The sequence below is a fragment of the Nyctereutes procyonoides genome, unplaced genomic scaffold (genome assembly GCF_905146905.1).
Source record: "Nyctereutes procyonoides isolate TBG_1078 unplaced genomic scaffold, NYPRO_anot_genome, whole genome shotgun sequence".
Taxonomy (NCBI): Eukaryota; Metazoa; Chordata; class Mammalia; order Carnivora; family Canidae; genus Nyctereutes; species Nyctereutes procyonoides.
In genome coordinates, this window is record NW_026575047.1 from 57,402,874 (window position 1) to 57,425,848 (window position 22,975).

Consider the following 22,975-nt stretch of genomic DNA (forward strand, 5'->3'; position numbering starts at 1 on the left):
ATAGCCTCACAACTACATGGTCAACTAATCTCTACAAAGCAGGAAAGCATATCCAATGGAAAAAAGTCTTTTCAACAAATGATGTTGGGAAAACTGGACAAAAACATGCAGAAAAATGAAACTGGACTACTTTCTTACACCATACACAAAAATAAATTCAAAAAGGATGAAAGACCTAATTATGAGACAGACAACAGACATTGGCAAGGACACAGAGGAATTGGAACCCTCTTGCACTGTTGGTGAGACTGCAACTGGTGCAGCCACTCTGGAAAATGGTATGGAGTTTCCTCAAAAATTAAAAATAGAACTACTCTATGACACGTAGGACCTCTAAATCCTACGTGTTTATCCAAAGGATGCAAAAATGCTGATTTGAAGGGGAACATACACCCCAACATTTAGAGGAACGATGTCTACAATAGCCAAAATACAGAAAGAGCCCAGATTTCCATTGACAGAGGAATGGATAAAGAAAATGTGGTATAAGTGACAAAGGAATATTACTCAGCCATCAAAAAGAATGCTATCTTGTCATTTTTAATAATGTGGATAGAACCAGACAGTATTATGCTAAACAGAGTAAGTCCATCAGAGAAAGGAAACTATCGTATGATTTCACTTATATATGGAATTTAAGAAACAAAACAGATGAGCATAGACTGAGGAAAAATATCTGCAGATCATATATCTGATAAACACTTGTATCTAAAATATACAAAGAATTCTCAAAACTAAATAAGAAAACAACCCAATTTTCTTAAATGAGCCCCAATTTGAACACATATTTCACTAAGGAACATATATGGATGGCAAGGTAACCCATGAATAGGTTGTCAACATTATTAGTCATCAGAGAATTGTAAAGTAAAGCCACCATGAAATACCACTTCATACTTATTAGAATGAGGAAATTTAGGAAGAGTTACCATAACAAATGTCAGCAAAGATTAAGAGGAACTGAAATTTTCATACAGTGCTGATGGATATGAAATTATTTTGGAAAACAGTTCAGTACTTCCTTAAATAATTAAAAAATCTATATGCTTGTATGGCTTAGTACGCTAAGCATCTGACTTGATTTGGACTCCAGTCATGATCTCAGGTTGTAAGATGGAGCCCCAGGTCAGGCTCCATGCTGTGTGTTAAGCCTACCTAAAATTCTCTCTCTCCCTTTCCCCCTGCCTCTCCCCATCACTCTCTCTCTCTCTCTAAAAAAAAAAAAAAGAAAAATTAAAAATTAAAAAATTAAAAACTCACCTACCATCCAATTCCAAACTTTCCACTCTTAGCTATTTACTTAAGATGTCTGAGAGTGTATGTCCACATAAACACAAAGGTTCATAGTGGCTTTATTTGTAATAATCAAACACTGAAAACAATCCAAATGTCCAACACCAAAATAGATGAATGAACTATTGATTCATTCATTTTTTGAGATTCATTTAACATAAATGAATCTCAAAAAATTACACTCAATAAGAGAAGTCGATGCAAAAGAAAAGAAAAAAAAAAGGAAACAATCTAATTTCATTTATATAAAACTCCAGAAAATGAAAATGAATCTATAGTGATAGGACAGATAATAGCTGCTAGTGTGGGTTGTTGGCAAATGGGAAGGATTGCAATGGAATGCAAAGAAATTGGGAGAATGTTGACTATCTTGATTGTGGGGATGGTTTTATGGGTACATACATATGTCAAAACTTACCAAACTGTATTCCTTGAATATGTTAAGTTTATTGTATGCCAATTACAACTCAATAAAACATTTTAAAATTAATTCAATTTAAAAAATCAAGTAACATATAGTGTAGTACTGGTTTCAGGGAATTTAGTGATTCATCACTTACATATAACACCGAGTGCTTATCCCTGTATGTCCCCTCCTTAATTCCTATCATCCATTCAGCACATTCCCCCATCCTTCTCCACTCCAGCAACACTTACTTTATTCTCTATAGTTAATAATGTCTTATGTTTTGCCTCCCTCTCCATTTTATCTTAATTTTGTTGTTGAATGAAAGGAAAGGACAGAAACAAACTCACATGCCATTATTCCTGGAGCCAAAAACCTTAACTCTCCTTCCTCAAAGTCGTCATGCTGGCTTCCTTGGAAGAAATATTTTCAATCATTAAGTTATAATTTACCCATCAGGGTTTTTTCTTTGTTCCACAGAAATGTCATAGGTTTGATTATCATAACATCATAATTATTCTAAAAATCTGAGGTGTCATTATCTTCTTGCTTTTACCTATGAATTGTAATTTTCATATTTGGAATATTACTTTTTATTTTCTTTTGTCATTAAGTTGGCAATAATGGTAGTTGATTATACTCTACAATTAAAGAATAAAGCAAAAACATCAGTATAAAGAAATTGTATCATTAGGAGCTCATTAAAATCTGCTATTTTAAAATATAATAACACTTTTAATTAACTTACAATGGACTCTTCAATTACAATGAATTAAACTCTTAGATATACATTAAAGTCCTGCTAAGCAAATCAATTAAAATTACAGGAGTCAGAAATGACATCCTGACATTAATAACACCTTATATTATGAAAGGGCTAGGTTGAGGAGAAACAGAATTTCTTATTCCATTTCACAGTTAAAGTAACTGCTTTTTGCAGTAAAGGGACTGGATCAGGCATCAAAAGACCTGGATGTAGAATCCACCTTTACTTCCTGCAAGCTATCTACCAGGCTAGATCTGACTTTTTTCTTAATATAACATTTATTTTTTAAAAAACTTTATTTTCATAGAATATATTTTTACATTAGAGAGTCCTACAGTGAGAAAATTATAATTTATTACTTATAGTTTTATATTTGTAGACAGATTATTTTAGGACAAGTAAAATAAACACATTTGAGGACTAAGTCTCTGATTAGATTCTGTAATATTTTAATACATCTATTAGGGGACCTCTTCCCTACATGGAACTTCTCTATACTCAGAAGCTCATCAGGCTCTTCTTCCTAGGATTTAGAAATTAGTCATGTGAAATATCACTATTTCCTAATTTTAAAGTTTCTCTAGAACATGTAACTATCAGTAACTGGTATCAACTGAAGAGAGAAAAATGTTTTCAAAAATTAAACACTGACTAATTTTTTGCAGAGTCTTTACTTATGAAAGCTTTCCCTTTCTCCATCATTCCCAGGACAAATACAGAAGTTTGATCAGGTATTAAAAGCAATAAAGCTTAATTCCCTTAAAAAGTTTGATAAGCTAACAGGCAAAAGCTCATACATAGTGGTTAGTTATGCTGTGAGTCTTGTAAGTAGCTGAGAACAAGGAACTCAGTCTCGAAATTTCTTGGATACAATTCCTCTCAAGTCTTTTCCTCAAAGACTAAATTCTAAAAATAACCAGGTGATTAGGAGAAGAGGTTTTGACTTATCTGTTATTTCCTCCTTATTGCGAGTTGAGTAGAATGACAGACCAGAGGCAAAGAGGTGTGCAATCAATTCTCAAGGTATTAAGTCCAAAAGGCCAGAGCTTCCATAGCATGGCGATAGCTTTGCAGATACTCACATCATCATAGTTGAGATAACGTAGTCCAACGAAGATTAAAGCTGAGAATACCAAAACATCTGCCTTGGCGTCTGCAAAGTATCCCCTCGAACATAGTTTGTAACCATTTGTCAAAGGCCCCAGTAACTATGGAGAGGAGGGCAGCAGCCAGGGGTAGTCATTGCACAGCCAGGATTCAAATAAGCAGCTGAAATTAGGCTCAGGAGCAAAATATTAACAATCCTCTAACCAGTCCTGTGGAATGATGCAGCCTTGGACCAGAATGGTGGTTGAATGACAGGTGAATGTACTGTGTTCTACACCATTCTGGGGTAGGTTGATCCTGGAGAAATGCTAAAACAGGAACAGGTATGACTGCTGGGATTAAGAGGAACAGAGCTCAGCCTTCTTGCACACTGCACAGGGCATTCAGCCTCCAGAGACTCGCCGTCTCTCTCCTGAGGGCTGGAGGTCCTAGGATTGACTTTTTTTTTTTCCTCTCTAGAGTGAGATGGGGAGGGCTGAGGGGAGAGGGAGAGCATCCCAAGCAGTGTGGGCTGATGCAGGGCTCCATTGCGCAACTCTGAGATCCTGACCTGGGCTGAAATCAAAAGTCCAAGCGCAACCAACTGAGCCACCCAGGGCACCCTTAGGACTGACTTTTAAAGGATGCAGGCCTGCCTGCCCCTTTTCCTAGTCAGAATCTGGTTGAGAGCACAGATTCAGAGTCAGTCTCTTAGGTATTTATTTCCTATGTAGCCTTGGGTAAGTTATATACATGTATAATCATCAGTTTGTCTATAAAATAAGGATAATAAAAATAACATCAATTGTATAGGATTGTTGTAAAGTTTAAAATACAGAATGCAAATAATATGTTTAATATAATACTTGGACAAAATAATTATTATTACTACATCACATGCTTTCATCTTAGAACATTGTTATGGAGAACCAGGATTCTTCTCTCCATCCCTTGCTCTCATAAATTATTACATTTCTGAGAAAGTGGGCAAGAAGTAGTCTGTGGACTGTAAAAGATACCTTTCTGCTACAACAATGATTTTTTTTATTGTTAGCATCTCTTGAATTTCTGGGCTAATTCTTTATATAAGCTGTTTTCAGATTCTCTTCTGTTTTACAGAATTTATTTAACAGGGGTTGGGCAAGCAGGCCAAACTCAGAGATCATTTATTCAGCTGCAAATAAGTTCCCACTACAATTTTATTTAAAAATAAGAGAGTGGATAAAATATTCTCAAAATATTTTTGATTTTATTTCTTAGTGCTAATATGTGCTACTATGGACAAACAAGATTTGTCTCTGTTCTGCATTATGCTCTTAGTTCAATCTAAAATTCAAGTATATAATTCAAGTATATTTGTGGGTGCAATCGTATGTGGGCAAGAAAAGGCCCTAGATTGTTCCCCCTCTCCCATTTAGGTAGCACAATAAACCAAAGAAATACCAAAAGGGACAGAGAAATAATCTTTTATTAATAATATAATGACTCATGAATATAATAGCAGTCATTAGATTTTCAAAAATGTATAAAAACATGTTTTAATTCGTCATCATTTAATATGTGTAAGACAGGCATTCATCTATCTGATGCAAGGAACATCTTTTCTTTCTGGAGGATGTTTGAGTCCTGTTGATGCTGTGTGACCAGCACACTTGGCCCAACTGCCTGCTCCTCCAGAACATGGATTCACCTGGTCATTGGCCATAGCCTCTCCAAAGAACTTGTTCATATGTTCCTGCTCTGTCCCAGATCCCTGCCTCTGTTCTTTCCTGACCAATGTCAGAGAGTAACCCAGAGTAGTAGAAAAACTCTTTATAGACAAGAATAGGTGGAATAAGCAAGGCCAATCAGATTTTCTCTTTTTTAAATGGACAGGGAAGTATGGAGAGAGGAAGGTCCAATCAGTTTCAGGAGAAGGTGCTGAAATGAAGGGGCAAAGAGACCATGAGGGAGCTGGAAGTTTGAGTCACCAGAAACTGCAAGAAAAAGAAAGCTCTTTAGGAAACCAGGTGAGGTGTGCAGGTGGAAGAAATAGGAGTGTTACAGTGATAAGGAAGCTGAATGATCAGAGAATGAAGATGGCACATCCTACTGCTGCCTTGAATCCTTAGTGACCTGCCGCTAAGATTTCTGGCACAATTATGGTTTTCAGTTTTGTGCAAGGCCCATTGACACCCTATTCCTGAGTTCCTATGAGATTCTGCCTCCCTTATTTCCATGTTTATCATTATTATCAAGGCACCACATTTTCTTTCTATTACCCAAGTGACCTAAATAACCTAACAGCCATATTTCTATACAAGAGTCAGCACTGTCAAAGGGAAGATCCCCTATGGTGCAGTATAAGTCAAATGGCCTCATTGGATATTAGAATGTGCTTTCATGTCCTGTTTTGTGTTGGGTTCAATCTGTTTCCATGGGGGAATGGTTCCTGAGGCTTTTCTGGGAAGAAATTACACATGTGCCTAAGTCTGAAAATTGTAAATTTTCACAGAGACTCATCTTCATAACCTTCTTTCATGACCAGGAATTAGTGTAGATATAAAAAGCTATTTTACAGGGAACACAACATGGACAGTCCTTGGCAGTACAGGACTATAAAAATGGCCATCTAACCTGGAACTATGCAAAGAACAATCAAAAGGACTCTTCTAAAACCTTTAGAAATTTTTTCTAACATCAAAATTTATTGAAACATAAAACATTAAAATATTAAACATTAAACATTGTATTTTCAAAGATTTTGTTTTTTTTTTTTTATTTGAGAGAGAGGAGCATAAGTAGGGTGAGGGACAAAGTTCAAGCAGACTCCACACTGAGTGCACAGTAGGACATGGGACTCTATCCCAGGATCATGACCTGAGCCAAAGGCAGACACTTAGTCAACTGAGCCACTCAGACTCCCCTAAACATTAATGTTTTCAAATATAATTCAAATTTTAAAATTTAATGTTAATGTAATTAAACATTGCATTTTAATTTCTTAATTATACTTTAATGTAATTCAAATTTAATATAAACTATTAACATTAAAATTTCAATTAAACTTTAATATTTGTTGAAACATTCAATTTTGATGACACATTAAATGTGTAGGGACATACAGTAAACAGTAAATAAAGTGTATACTATACAATAAATAAAAAGTATACTGGGTAACAGTTTTTTGTGAATTATTTGTTTAAAATTAATTTTGTTATTTCAAATCTACAGAAAAAATGTAAAACTAGTATATGGAACTTTAGTCCATTGTTTCCATTTTATCCTATTTGCTTTCTCATTATTACTTTTTCTCTTTCTTCTTTCTTCCACACTTCTTTTAAATCATCTGAGAGAAAGTTTGGGACCACTCACTGTCTCCAGAGTATATTTTCTTTTTTTTTAAAGATTTATTTATTTTTATTTATGATAGACACAGAAAGAGAGAGGCAGAGACACAGGAGGAGGGAGAAGCAGGCTCCATGCAGGGAGCCCGACGCGGGACTCGATCCTGGCACCCCAGGATCGCGCCCTGGGCCAAAGGCAGGCACTAAACCGCTGAGCCACCCGGGCATCCCCAGAGTAGATTTTCTAAGAACAAGGAACTCTGTATAAAGATCAAAACAGGAAATGTAATATTGATACTGTTACTAATCCACAGTCTGTGCTCAAGTGTTGTCATCTGTCCCAGTAATATCCTTTAGAGATATTTACCCCATTGCAGGATCCAGTCCAAGACCATGCATTACCTTCAAGTGTCACATCTCTTTAGTTTCTTTTAATCTGGAGCAGGTTTGCAACCTTTTCCTTTTTTAACTTTAATTCTTTCCAGCTTTATTGAGGTATAATTGACATATAATATTGTGTGTGTTTAAGGAGTATATTGTATTTTTTTTAGATTTTTAAAAAGTATTTATTCATTCATGAGACACAGAGAGAGAGGCAGAGACACAGGCAGAGGGAGAAGCAGTCTCCCCACAGGGAGCCTGATGTGGGACTCGATCCCAAGAACCTGGGATCACACCCTGAGCTGAAGGCAGAGGCTGTTAATAACCACTGAGCAACCCAGATGCCTCGAGGAGTACATTGTAATTTAAAACATTAGAAATCCTAAGAACTTTTTTTTTTTTAAAAAAAAGAAAACCATATCTGGGGGCATCACAATGCCAGATTTCAGGTTGTACTACAAAGCTGTGTTCATCAAGACAGTGTGGTACTGGCACAAAAACAGACATATAGATCAATGGAACAGAACAGAGAACCCAGAAGTGGACCCTGAACTTTATGCTCAACTAATATACGATAAAGGAGGAAAGACGATCCACTAGAAGAAAGACAGTCTCTTCAATAAATGGTGCTGGGAAAATTGGACATCCACATGCAGAAGAATGAAACTGGACCACTCTCTTGCACCATACACAAAGATAAACTCAAAATAGATGAAAGATCTAAATGTGAGACAATATTCCATCAAAATCCCAGAGAAGAACTCAGGCAACACCCTTTTTTAACTTGGCCACAGTAACCGGAGAAGGACAAACAGTGTATGTTCTCATTCATTTGGGGAATATGAATAATAGCGAAAGGGAATATAAGGGAAGGGAGAAGAAATGTGTGAGAAATATCAGAAAGGGAGACAGAACATAGAGACTCCTAACTCTGGGAAATGAACTGGGGGTGGTGGAGGGGGAGGAGGGTGGGGGGTGGGGGTGAATGGGTGACGGGCACTGAGGGGTACACTTGACGGGATGAGCACTGAGTGTTATTCTGTATGTTGGTAAATTGAACACCAATAAAAATTAATTTATAAAAAATAAAAAAAAAAGAAATCCTAAGAACTTAAGTGTTTATTTCACTGCAAAAAGCTTTCTGGGATCAGTTTGAACAGCACTTGTCTTCTCATGGTGTAGCTTATAATACGGAGTTAGCATCTTTTCTACGTCCTGGTGAACTGTCACGGTCCGTTCTATTTGGATCACTTCTACATTTTATTTTTTGTGTTTTTAATGCTGTAAAATATCCCTATCACATAATTTTATTTTGCCCACCTCACACTTTCTGGGACAACTTTCCTTCTCTTTGTCACAGACGCTTTTCTAATATATGCCAATAAATTCTGCACTAAGATCATCAAGCTGTATATCTAGTTTCTCAAGTGGCAGCAGTGACAACATTCCCCTGGTCAGCTCTTTCCTCTATAACTCTATTCACTTTCAATTCTTTTTTCCCTTCCACTTTACCACTTTTCATTTATTTCTGCATTTTCATCTTTGTTGGCCAATTCTCTTTCAATGATACATTTTTTTGTAAAATGTCAGGTGGGTTTATCACTGAGAGAGGAAGCAACACAGTTGTGTGGTTTGCTGTTTGTGTGTGACTTGATAACAAATGCTCAGTGACCCATCAGCAGCAGACTTGATCCTGCTGCACAGTTATTATTTATGGAGTGGTTTGTAGACTGAAGAGTTAGCAGCTGAGTTCGCCTTTTATGAAATTATTCACAGTCAGTATACCATGTATCTAAAATTCACACATGTGGGAACTACGCAATGTATGAACAACCTGTGTCTGACCCAAATTTCCATTATCTGACAACTATTGAACACTATTTAAAAAATTAAAGTGCTCTGGGACAATGGGACATAATACTTAACACCAAGAAGGACCTAGAAATTGCTGACTACATGATTGATAAGTCAGACTATGCCAAAGAATCAGTGCTATCTCGGAGATATATTTGAGCTCTATAGTGTGTTAGCTGCTTTCTGCTAGCTTTTCTATGAAATATGTTAATGTTGTGATTGTCATCTCTATTAGTTGTGTCTGTTGTGGTGGATACAGTGAACCTAGAAATCACTGCTCAGAGGGAACGCTTTCTGTGTGAAATACTAAGTACTACATGTTTAACTAAGTCAGCTCCATAACTACCTCTCAAAACATGCAATTGTCAGACCAATTTACTAAGAAAGTGATAATATTGTCCAGTGATACCAAACTTTTATGAATTTCATTTTATACTTCATTCTACAAAGAAGGCCTCAGGAGTTCCTTCTGAGATTAATTTAGAAGAGATTTTCTTCTTCATGCTAGATTTAGATTTTTGTGCGCACGACAGCTGCCTTTGCTCCAATCTAATGTTATCTGGATATAACCATAGAAGGAGTATTATTTTCAGCTATATAATATTCAAGTAGACATTACTCAATCTGTAGCATCAGTAGTAAATTGTTTTCTTGCTGTTTCTCATTAAAAAACTAAAAATTAAAAAAAATAAAAAAATAAAAAAAATTTAAAGCTAACATCCCTTGGCTCATTTATTCCACAGGTATTTGGTTTAATTAAGAGGTGTTTTTGTTTGTGTTTTGTTTTTAGAGAGGGGGTGTGGTAAAGGGCAGAGGGAAAGTGAGAGAGAGAATCATAAGCAGGATCCACACCCAGTGCAAAGCCTGTTTTGGGGCTTGACTCCACAACCCTGAGATTAGAAACTGAGCCAAAACTGAGAGTTGCGAGCTTAACCAACTGAGCCACCCAGGTGCCCCAATCAAGAGATATTAAAAAAATTTTTTTTTAAAGATTTTACTTATTAATTTGGGGGGTGGGGCAGAAGAGCAGAGGGAGAGAAACAAGCAGACTCCACACTGAGTGTGGGGTTGGAGGCAGGGCTTGATACCACCACTCTGAGATCAGAGCCTCAGCTGAAATTAAGAGTCAGTCGTCCAACCAACTGAACCACCCAGGAGTCCCACAGGAGATATTTTTGGATAAGGATTATACAGCTTTTGAAAATAAAGATACTAGAATATTTCTGGGAAAATTCTGACTCTTCTATAAAAGGTTTTTATTGTCTTTAGATATAAAATAGATTAAAAATGATATTATAAAATCCGTGTAAGATAAAATAATTCTACATAATAAAAGTTCTGTGCAGGCAACATAGTTTAGGAAAAAGAATGTGACACATGTAAATCCCCTAAGATATTCTTGCTTCCAACTCATTCCCATCCCTGCCCTGCAGCATCCGAGGAAACTACTGTGCAGAATTTTGTAATTTTCATTCTTTCACTTTTCTTTATAATATTAATGCATATATCTGTGTCCCTAAATTGCGCATTGTTTAGTTTTGCTTTTATTCTCTCCAGCTTTATAGAGGTAACATACTGTGTAAGTAAGTTGTTAATTTTTGTTATACAACAATTATTAATTGACATATAACCTTGTGAAGATTTAATATACTCATACATTGTGAAGTGTTTAACATAGTAGTTAGTTAACAGCCCCGTCATCTCAGATAATTACCATTTCCTTTTTGTGGTGAAAGCATTTAAGATCTATTCTGTTAGCAACTGTCAAAAATATAACACAGTATTTAGTTACCATACTGTACATTAGTTCTCTAGAATTTAAGAATTTATTGGTCTTATGACTGAAAGTTTATATCCTTTGGCTAACATTTCCCCATTTTACCTATCTCTCAGCCCCTGGGAACCATCATTTTACTATCTTTTTCTAGAAGTCAGATTTTTGAGATTCTACATATGAGATCATACAGTGTCTTTCTCTGCCTAACTTATTTTACTTTGCATAAGGTTCTCAGGGTCTATACTCAAGGATTTCCTTCTTTCTTATGGCTAAATAACATTCCATTGTATCCTATTGTGTGTGTGTATATATATCACATTGTTTTCATCCCATTTGACACAGGTTATTTCTGTATCTTGGCTATTATGAATAATGCTGCAATGAACATGGAAATGCATATACTTCTTTGAGATTCTGGTTTTATTTTCATTCTTTCATATTTTATTGTTTTTACTGCTGTTATGAATATATTTGTTTTCTTTATTTCTTTTTCAGGTATTTGATTATTATTGTATAGAATCACAACTGAATTCTGTAGGTTGATTTTGTATCCTGCAACTTTACTGAATTTATTAATTCTAAAAGTTTTTTGGTCTTTAGGATTTTCTCCATATAAGAAGAATATATCATTTGCAAACAAAGAATTTTATTTCTTTTTTTCTGATTTGGGTGCCTTTATTGTTTTTTCTTGTTTTGATTGTTCTGGCTAGGATGTCTATTACTATGTTGAATAGGAGTGGTAGAAGTAGGCACCCTTGTCCTATTCCTGATCTTAGGGGGGAAGCTTTCAACCTTTCACTGTTGAATATGATTTTAGCAGTGTACTTGTCATATATGGTCTTTGTTATGTTGAGGTATATTCCTTCAATACTGAATTTGTTGAGATTTTTTTAATGAAATGATGCCATATTTTGTCAAATGGTTTTTCTGCATCTTTTGTGATGATCATTATTTTTAAACTGTTATTCTATGAATGGGGGTATAGCAAATTTATTGATTAGCGTATCTTGAACCATCCTTGAATCCCAGGAATAATCTCTCTTGATCATGGTGTATTTTGTGGCAGACAACATAGTTTAGGTACCAGAAAAGGGTACCTGTGTAGCCAAGACTTTCTCTTTTTTAGAATGTACATGCAGGTAACAAATGCATCTTTCACAACCCTTCCTGAAACTTATTCAGTTTCCCCTGCAAGGCTCCTGCTCAAGAAGGGGAGTCAGAGAAATAGGATCAAGACTCAGAGAAGAGAGTGAGATACTGAGTCCAACAGAGTCTCTTCTCCTGGGAAGGTTGGCCCTAAAACCCATTCACAGGGTAAAAATTGCATAGTGCCAAATTATCCTTGAAAATCCATTGTAAAGGCATTATCTTGTTTGCTGTACAATCTCATAGTAAAAAAAAATATATTTTAGAATTGTTTTTTTTCTTGTTTTTTTTTTTTGTTAGATACCAATATTTTAGAATTTGCTGAAACTCATCGCCCATTATCTAGTCAATAAATTCTTTTTGTGTTTGAAAAGTATGTGTAATTTATAGTATCACATGTTCTGTATATGTTCAAGTCAAGGTTTAAATTTTGCTATGCAAATGTTCTATTGCCTACTTTTATATTTTTGTCTCTTTGGTCTACAATTACCAAAAGAGGTGTATTAATACCTTCTATTAGTATGTTGGATTTATCCCACTTTTCCCTGTTATTCTATCAGTTTGGCTTACCATATTTTAGACTATGTTATTATTTTAAGACTTGTTATTAGTTGCAAGTTTAGAGCTGTTATAGCTCTCTGGTCTTGAATAATTTTGCATTATTTAATGACCTTCTTTATCATTTGTAATGCTTTTTGCCATCAAATTATATTGTCTGATTTTAATATAGATACATCAGATTGTACTAATGGCCCTGTTTTTAGTGGTTAGAACTTGTGTTACTTAATTACTCTTCTGTACTCCAGTTTTTTTGTCTCCAAAATGGAGAGAACAAGATCGGCCTCACAAAGTTGTTTATTCATTAGTTTACTGTATATTTATTAAACATTTATCATGAGTTAGGGCTTGTTCTGTGCTTGGGAGAAATGGCTGAAAACAGAAATTCCTGTCCTTGTGGAACTTAGAGTTTAGTAGATTTAGTGGATTGTTGTTAGAAATAAATGAGTTAACACATATAAATTGTTTACATAACTAACTAGCACACAGTGAGTATTCACTACATCATACCTGTTATTAACTTTTTTCCCCATTTTTTTCTTCCTAATATTTAGTTGTCCTATTTTGGATATGTCCCTTAAACAACATATAGCTGGATTTGGTGTTTATCCAGTATGATATTTATTATTCTTTATCACTTACTTGGTATTTATTCCATTTTTATTTATCCTTATTACTAGTCTATTTATTTGGATTTATTTTTTCTATTTTTCCCCCGGTCTTTCTTTTCTCTTTTGACTCTTTATTATCTTAAAGTTGGGGAAGAGTTCAAGAGATCTTAAACCAGTTTGTAAATATTTTCTTTGTAAATTGTCCATGCAGTGATTTGGTTTAACATATATCATGTATCATGACTTGGTGTCTTTATAGAAACTTCCATTTTAACTTGTTATTACATAAGGAAGTTCTCATGTAATCCTTCATATCTAGTTGATTGATGGTGTTGTTCAGTTTAATTAGGTGTTTACAGATTTTCTGCCTAGGGGATCTGTCCATTTCTGGTAGACAAGCATTAGAGTCTCCAACTCTTTCTTTACTTAATATATCAGTTGTACTTTGTTTTTATGTTTTTTTTTTTAGTGTTTACCCTAGAGTTTGCAGTATACATTTACAACTAATCTAAGTCTACTCTCAAATAACACTATGCTGCACAATGGGTAGTGCAAATACTTTATGTAAAAAAATAATACTAATTCTTCCCTCTCATCCTTTGTGTCATTCATTTGTTCATCACATTTTACATATCCATAAGCACAGATATAACAAAAACATTATTATTATTCTGAACTGTTATGGGTTATATTAAGAACAAGAATAATGAAAGTTTTAAATTTACCTATACATATTTCTCTCCAGTGTCCTTCCTTTATGTAGATCCAAGTTTCGGATCTATAATTTTCCTTCTTTCTGAAGAATTTCTTTTAACATTTCTTACAGGCAGAACTACTGGTAACAAATTCTTTCAATTTTTATCTGAGAGAGACTTAATTTCTCCTTCACTTTTGAAAGATGAGAACAGAATTCTAGGTGCACTTTTTTCTCTAATAAATATTTTACACCATCTCTTCTAGCTCTTGTGATTTCTGAGAAGACATCAGATATCATTCTTATCTTTGCTCCACTATAGGGAAGGTGCTCCCCCCCCCCAGCATCTTCCAGGATTTTTTCTTTATCTTTGACTTCTGTAGTTTGAAAATGATACAACTAGGTACAGTTGTATTTTTTTCTTCTTTCATTCTGCTTGGTGTTCTCTGAGATCCTTATCCTGTGGCTTGGCAGCTGATGTTAATTTGGGGAAATTCTCTGTCATTCTTGTCAGAGTTTTTTTTTTTTTTTGTGTGTGTGTGTTCCTTTCTTTCTTCTCCCTCTAGAGTTCTCATTACATATGAGTTACACTTTTTGCAGCAATCTCACAATTATTAAATATTCTGTTCTCTCTTTTTGTAGGTTTCTTTTTTCCTATTTGTTTTTTAGTTTTAGAGATTTCTATTGAGCTATCCTTACACCCAGAGGTTTTTTTCCTTAGCCATGTTCAGATTACTAAATCCACCAAAGGTATTTCTTCATTTTTGTTAGTGATTTTAACTCCCAGCATTTATATGTTTTTTTTTTCTTAGAATTTCTGTCTCTGTGCTTACATTGCCCATCTTGCTGTTTCCTTTTCCATTAGAGCCCTTTGCATCTTAATCATAATTGTTTTAAGTTCCTGGTGTGAAAATTCCAACATTCCTGTCATATCTGGGTCTGGTTACAATGCTTCCTCAGTCCCTTCTAACTGTGTGTGCTTTTTTGTTTTGCTTTTATTATGTCTTATAATTTTTTCTTGATAGCAGAATATGGTGTACTGGTTAAAAGAACTACCGTAGGGCTTTTACTAATGTGGTGGTGAGGTGGGATAAAGGGAAGTGCTTTACAGATCTATAATTAAAGCTCAATCTTTTAGTGGACCTATGCCTCTGAACTGTGAACTTCATCCATGCTTCTCAGTCTCCTCCCTCTTATTGAAGTAGGACAGGATGGCTAGAGTGGGCTGGAGTTGGGTGTTTCCCTTACTCAGGTCCATAGGCTCTAATAAAACTCCAGCAAGCTAGGTTCTGATTAACTAGTTTCTCCTGGGAGGAGGGGCAAGATAGCGGAAGACTACGGTCCCCAAGTCACCTGTCCCCACCAAATTACCTAGAAACCTTCAAACCATCCTGAAAATCTACGAATTCGGCCTGAGATTTAAAGAGAGACCAGCTGGAATGCTACAGTGAGAAGACTTCGCGCTTCTATCAAAGGTAGGAAGATGGGGAAAAAGAAATAAAGAAACAAAAGGCCTCCGAGGGGGAGGGGCCCCGCGAGGAGCCGGGCTGAGGCCGGGGCGAGTGTCCCCAGGACAGGAGAGCCCCGTCCCGGAGAAGCAGGAGCTGCACCAACCTTCCCGGGCGGAAAGGGGCCCGCAGGGAGGTGGAGCAGGACCCAGGAGGGCGGGGATGCCCTCGGGCTCCCGGGGACACTAACAGGCACCTGCGCCCCGGCAGAGTGCGCCGAGCTCCCTAAGGGCTGCAGCGCGCACGGCGGGGCCGGAGCAGCTCAGAGGGGCTCGGGCGGCGGCTCCGCGGAGGGGGCTGCGGGGCGGAAGCGCGAATCCAACAGCTCAGGCCCCGGAGCACAGGGCGCCGGGACACAGCCCAGGATCCGGCCTCCCCCGGGACAGGCAGAGGCCGGGAGGGCCCAGGACAGCGAGGACGCTCCTGCCCCGAGCTGAGCAGATCAGCGGCCCCGCCCCGGAGCCTCCAGGCCCTGCGGACGGAAAACCGAGACCCCGAGCCCCGTAGTTCCTGCGGAGGCTGAATCCAGGCTTCCAGAGTTGCCATAGCAACTGCTGCTGTTCCTCCCTGGGTCCCACGGGGTAAACAACCCCCGCTGAGCCCTGCAGCAGGCAGGGGCAGAGCAGCTCCCCCAAGTGCTAACACCTGAAAATCAGCACAGCAGGCCCCTCCCCCAGAAGACCAGCTGGACGGACCAGTTCCAGGGGAAGTCAAGGGACTTAAAGTCTACAGATTCAGAAGATACTCCCCCATGTGTTTTTTTTTTCTTTTTTTCTTTTCTTTTTGATTTCTGATTGCTTCCCCCACCCCCCCTTTTTTTTCACCTTTCGTTTTCTTTCTCTTTTTCTTCTCTTTTTTCCTTTTTTTTTCTTTTTCTTTTATCTTTTTCTCTTTTCTTTCCTTCTCTTTCTCTCCTTTTCCCAATACAACTTGTTTTTGGCCACTCTGCACTGAGCAAAATGACTAGAAGGAAAACCTCACCTCAAAAGAAAGAATCAGAACCAGCCCTCTCTCCCACAGAGTTACAAAATCTGGATTACAATTCAATATCAGAAAGCCAATTCAGAAGCACTATTATACAGCTACTGGTGGCTCTAGAAAAAAGCATTAAGGACTCACGAGACTTCATGACTGCAGAATTTAGATCCAATCAGGCAGAAATTAAAAATCAATTGAATGAGATGCAATCCAAACTAGAAGTCCTAACGACAAGGGTTAACGAGGTGGAAGAACGAGTGAGTGACATAGAAGACAAGTTAATGGCAAAGAGAGAAACTGAGGAAAAAAGAGACAATTAAAAGACCATGAAGACAGATTAAGGGAAATAAATGACAACCTAAGGAAGAAAAACCTACGTTTAATTGGGGTTCCCGAGGGCGCTGAAAGGGCCAGAGGGCCAGAATATGTATTTGAACAAATCCTAGCTGAAAACTTTCCCAATCTGGGAAGGGAAACAGGCATTCAGATCCAGGAAATAGAGAGATCCCCCCCTAAAATCAATAAAAACCATTCAACACCTCCACATTTAATAGGGAAGCTTGCAAATTCCAAAGATAAAGAGAAGATCCTAAAGCAGCAAGAGAGGAGAAATCCCTAACTTATATCGGGAAAAATATCAGATAAACAGCAGACCTCTCCACAGAGACGTGGCAGGCCAGAAAGGGCTGGCAGGATATTTTCAGTGTCCTAAATAAGAAGAACATGCAACCAAGAATATTTTATCCAGCAAGGCTCTCATTCAAAATGGAAGGAGAGATAAAGAGCTTCCAAGACAGGCAGGAACTGAAAGAATATGTGACCTCCAAACCAGCTCTGCAAGAAATTTTAAGGGGGACTCTTAAAATTCCCCTTTAAGAAGTCGTTCAGTGGAACAATCCACAAAAACAAGGACTGAATGGGTATCATGATGACACTAAACTCATATCTGTCAATAGTAACTCTGAATGTAAACGGGCTCAATGACCCCATCAAAAGGCGCAGGGTTTCAGACTGGATAAAAAAGCAGGACCCATCTATTTGCTGTCTATAAGAGACTCATTTTAGACAGAAGGACACCTACAACCTGAAAATAAAAGGTTGGAGAACCATTTACCATTCAAATGGTCCTCAAAAGAAAGCAGGGGTAGCCATCCTTATATCAGATAAACTAAAATTTACCCCAAAGACTGTAGTGAGAATGAAGAGGGACACTATCTCATACTTAAAGGATCTGTCCAATAAGAGGACTTAACAATCCTCAATATATATGCCCCGAATGTGGGAGCTGCCAAATACTTAAACCAATTATTAATCAAAGTGAAGAAATACTTAGATAATAATACACTTATACTTGGTGACCTCAATCTAGCTCTTTCTACCCTCGATAGGTCTTCTAAGCACAACATCTCCAAAGAAACGAGAGCTTTAAATGATACACTGGACCAGATAGATTTCACAGATATCTACAGAACTTTACATCCAAACTCAACTGAATACACATTCTTCTCAAGTGCACTTGGAACTTTCTCCAGAATAGACAACATACCGGGTCACAAATCGGGTCTGAACCGATACCAAAAGATTTGGATCGTCCCCTGCATATTCTCAGAACATAACGCCTTGAAATTAGAACTAAATCACAACAAGAAGTTTGGAAGGACTTCAAACACGTGGAGGTTAAGGACCATCCTGCTAAAAGATGAAAGGGTCAACCAGGAAATTAAGGAAGAATTAAAAAGATTCATGGAAACTAATGAGAATGAAGATACAACTGTTCAAAATCTTTGGGATGCAGCAAAAGCAGTCCTGAGGGGGAAATACATCGCAATACAAGCATCCATTCAAAAACTGGAAAGAACTCAAATACAAAAGCTAACCTTACACATAGGGGAGCTAGAGAAAAAACAGCAAATGGACCCGACGCCCAGCAGAAGAGAGTTAATTAAAATTCGAGCAGAACTCAATGAAATCGAGACCAGAAGAACTGTGGAACAGATCAACAGAACCAGGAGTTGGTTCTTTGAAATAATTAATAAGATAGATAAACCATTATCCAACCTTATTAAAAAGAAGAGAGAGAAGACTCAAATTAATAAAATCATGAATGAGAAAGGAGAGATCACTATCAACACCAGGGAAATACAAACGATTTTAAAAACATATTATGAACAGCTCTACGCCAATAAATTAGGCAATCTAGAAGAAATGGACGCATTCTTGGAAAGCCACAAACGACCAAAACTGGAACAGGAAGAAATAGAAAACCTGAACAGGCCAATAACCAGGGAGGAAATTGAAGCAGTCATCCAAAACCTCCCAAGACACAAAAGTCCAGGGCCGGATGGCTTCCCTGGAGAATTCTATCAAACGTTTAAAGAAGAAACCATACCTATTCTACTAAAGCTGTTTGGAAAGATAGAAAGAGGTGGAGTACTTCCAAATTCATTCTATGAGACCAGCATCACCTTAATTCCAAAACCAGACAAAGACCCCACCAAAAAGGAGAATTACAGACCAATATCCCTGATGAACATGGATGCAAAAATTCTCAACAAGATACTAGCCAATAGGATCCAACAACACATTAAGAATATAATTCACCATGACCAAGTAGGATTTATCCCCGGGACACAAGGCTGGTTCAACACTTGTAAAACAATCAATGTGATTCATCATATCAGCAAGAGAAAAACCAAGAACCATATGATCCTCTCATTAGATGCAGAGAAAGCATTTGACAAAATACAGCATCCCTTCCTGATCAAAACTCTTCAGAGTGTAGGGATAGAGGGAACTTTCCTCGACATCTTAAAAGCCATCTACAAAAAACCCACAGCAAATATCATTCTCAATGGGGAAGCACTGGGAGCCTTTCCCCTAAGATCAGGAACAAGACAAGGATGTCCACTCTCACCACTGCTATTCAACATAGTATTGGAAGTCCTAGCCTCAGCAATCAGACAACAAAAAGACATTAAAGGCATCAAATTGGCAAAGAAGAAGTCAAACTCTCCCTCTTCGCCGATTACATGATACTCTACATAGAAAACCCAAAAGCTTCCACCCCAAGATTGCTAGAACTCATACAGCAAATTGGTAGCGTGGCAGAATACAAAATCAATGCCCAGAAATCAAAGGCATTTCTATACACTAACAATGAGACTGAAGAAAGAGAAATTAAGGAGTCAATCCCATTTACAATTGCACCCAAAAGCATAAGATACCTAGGAATAAACCTAACCAAAGAAGTAAAGGATATATACCCTAAAAACTATAGAATACTTCTGAAAGAAATTGAGGAAGACACAAAGAGATGGAAAAATATTCTATGCTCATGGATTGGAAGAATTAATATTGTGAAAATGTCAATGTTACCCAGGGCAATTTACACGTTTAATGCAATCCCTATCAAAATACCATGGACTTTCTTTAGAGAGTTAGAACAAATTATTTTAAGATTTGTGTGGAATCAGAAAAGACCCCGAATAGCCAGGGGAATTTTAAAAAAGAAAACCATATCTGGGGGCATCACAATGCCAGATTTCAGGTTGTACTACAAAGCTGTGGTCATCAAGACAGTGTGGTACTGGCACAAAAACAGACACATTGATCAATGGAACAGAATAGAGAACCCAGAAGTGAACCCTGAACTTTATGGTCAACTAATATTCGATAAAGGAGGAAAGACTATCCACTGGAAGAAAGACAGTCTCTTCAATAAATGGTGCTGGGAAAATTGGACATCCTCATGCAGAAGAATGAAACTAGACCACTCTCTTGCACCATATACAAAGATAAACTCAAAATGGATGAAAGATCTAAATGTGAGACAAGATTCCATCAAAATCCTAGATGAGAACACAGGCAACACCCTTTTTGAACTTGGCCACAGTAACTTCTTGCAAGATACATTCACGAAAGCAAAAGAAACAAAAGCAAAAATGAACTATTGGGACTTCATCAAGATAAGAAGCTTTTGCACAGCAAAGGATACAGTCAACAAAACTAAAAGACAACCTACAGAATGGGAGAAGATATTTGCAAATAACATATCAGATAAAGGGCTAGTTTCCAAAATCTATAAAGAACTTCTTAAACTCAACAGCAAAGAAACAAACCAATCATTAAATGGGCATAAGACATGAACAGAAATCTCACAGAGGAAGATATAGACCTGGCCAACATGCACATGAGAAAATGCTCTGCATCACTTGCCATCAGGGAAATACAAATCAAAACCACAATGAGAAACCACCTCACACCAGTGAGAATGGGGAAAATTAACAAGGCAGGAAACCACAAATGTTGGAGAGGATGCGGAGAAAAGGGAACCCTCTTACACTGTTGGTGGGAATGTGAACTGGTGCAGCCACTCTGGAAAACTGTGTGGAGGTTCCTCAAAGAGTTAAAAATAGACCTGCCCTACGACCCAGCAATTGCACTGTTAGGGATTTACCCCAAAGATTCAGAAGCAATGAAACGCCGGGACACCTGCACCCCGATATTTCTAGCAGCAATGTCCACAATAGCCAAACTGTGGAAGGAGCCTCGGTGCCCATCGAAAGATGAATGGATAAAGATGTGGTTTATGTATACAATGGAATATTACTCAGCCATTGTTAGGAAGAACAAAGTGCAACAGCCCACTTTCTGACTTGCATACTATGATTGTTTTGTTACCTATTCTATTTTATTATTAATAATACGTTAATAATATAATATTATATTAAATATAATGTATTATTATTTTAGAGAGAAAGAGAGTGGAAGTGTTGTTGGGGAGGCAGGCAGAAGGAGACAGAGAAAGAGAGAGAGAGAGAGAGATAATCTTAAGCAGCCCCACACTCAGCACAGAGCCAGAGATCATGACCCTGAGATCATGATCTGAGCTGAAATCAAGTCAGATGCTTCACTGACTGAGCCATCCAGATGCCCCTATTACCTAGTTATTTAAGACCTCTTTTGTTCTTTGATATATATCTCAGAATACCTATTAGAAATTTCTTTAGTTATGGTCCATTGGTGGCAAAATTGCTGAGTTGTTATTTAACTGCAAATACCTTTATTTCCTTGATGTTTTGAAAGATACACGTTCATGTTGTAAAAAAAACCTGTTTCACTGTCTAGAAGTAGACATTTTAAAAATGTGTCCTATGTGAGAATTATTTATAATAAATATCATATATTCCTAAGTGATCTTTAATTAAACCTGGAAAATTATCATTTCAAATGTTACCTGTTATGCTATTTTCTCTCTTTTTTCTCCTGAATTGTTTATATAAGTTAAAGCTTCTCATATCCTGATCTCTCTTTTACATTTCTCATTTCTTTGTATTTTTGTGTTACATTCTGAATAATTTCTTCAAACTGAACTTTCAGGTCACTAATTCTCTAACCTGTTGACAAAATGTTTATTTTTAGTTTACATATTTTTCATTTCTAGAAGTTCTACTTGTTTTTTTTTCCCAAAGCTATGAATTTCATAGATAGATAAAATCTCTGCTCTTCATCTACATTTTTAGTCTTTAGTCTTAGTATTTTTTTTAAATGCACTCATCTATTTTTTTTAAAGATTTATTTTTTGGGGAGAAAGAGAGTGAGCACAGGGAGGGGCATAGGGAGAGGGAAAGAATCCCAAGTAGGCTCCACTCCCAGCTTGGAGCCTGTCACAGGGGTCTATCCCACAGTCCTGAGATCACAACCTGAGCCAAAATCAAGAATCAGCTGCTTAACTGACTGAGCCACTCAGGTGCCCTTGTACTTATCAATTTTTAATTTCCCCATCTGTGACATATTTACAAATCTGACTTGGCTGTCTGCTTCTTTGTGAATTTAGTGATTATTTTACCTTGGACCTTTATCATGGAAATCCGTTGAGTCCTTGTTGCAGTGGTTCTTCAGGGAAGAGACAAACTTCCTTCTCCTACTGAGCAGCAGAGCACTATCAGAGATTTGTTTAGACTGAATTCTCACCTTGAGGTTTTCTTGTGTACCTAAGAAATCCAAATTTAGGCTGAAAACTCCTGAGAGCTGGCTGGTGATCATGGATCATCAATGAGAATATTTTTCCATTTCACTCAGAGCTAAGGTTTGATAGAGTCAGATGATTGCCTTTGCAGACCTTGAGGTTGATGGGTATGTTTCTAGTCTGCCTAATACTACAGTGGCTGCTTGGGGTAGGCAAGGATGCCTCTTGGGCCCCCTCTTTGGACAGGCTCTGATCTTCCCCTCCCTGCTTCAACAGGACTTGGAACTCAAGGCTGAAGTTCACTGGGTCTGTCATATGCTCTCAAAAAATTGGCTTACCTTCCTCAGTTCCAACTTCACTTAGGTTTTGGCTGCTGAATATTCTGCCTTCACTTGCCAAATTATTGCTGCATATAGAAATATCTCATTCCATAGTTTATGTGCAGGTTTAGTTCAACATAAAGGTGTGTTGTAGTAGCTGGCTTGTCCCATTGCATAAATCTAAATTTTGGAATATTACAGGAAAAATAGTCAAGGTACATTCATTTCTTATGAAAAATTTAAAAGTTCACATCAAATTTTAATGGATAATGACACATTTCCTCCTATCAATCTGTCCATTCA

At 37.2% G+C, this 22,975-nt stretch overlaps 1 pseudogene; it reads right to left on the reverse strand.

Annotated features, from left to right (window-relative positions):
• Positions 1 to 3,427: 3,427 nt before the first annotated feature.
• LOC129510222 (succinate dehydrogenase [ubiquinone] cytochrome b small subunit, mitochondrial-like) lies at positions 3,428 to 22,429 on the reverse strand (annotated as a pseudogene).
• Between the last annotated feature and the right edge of the window lie 546 nt (positions 22,430 to 22,975).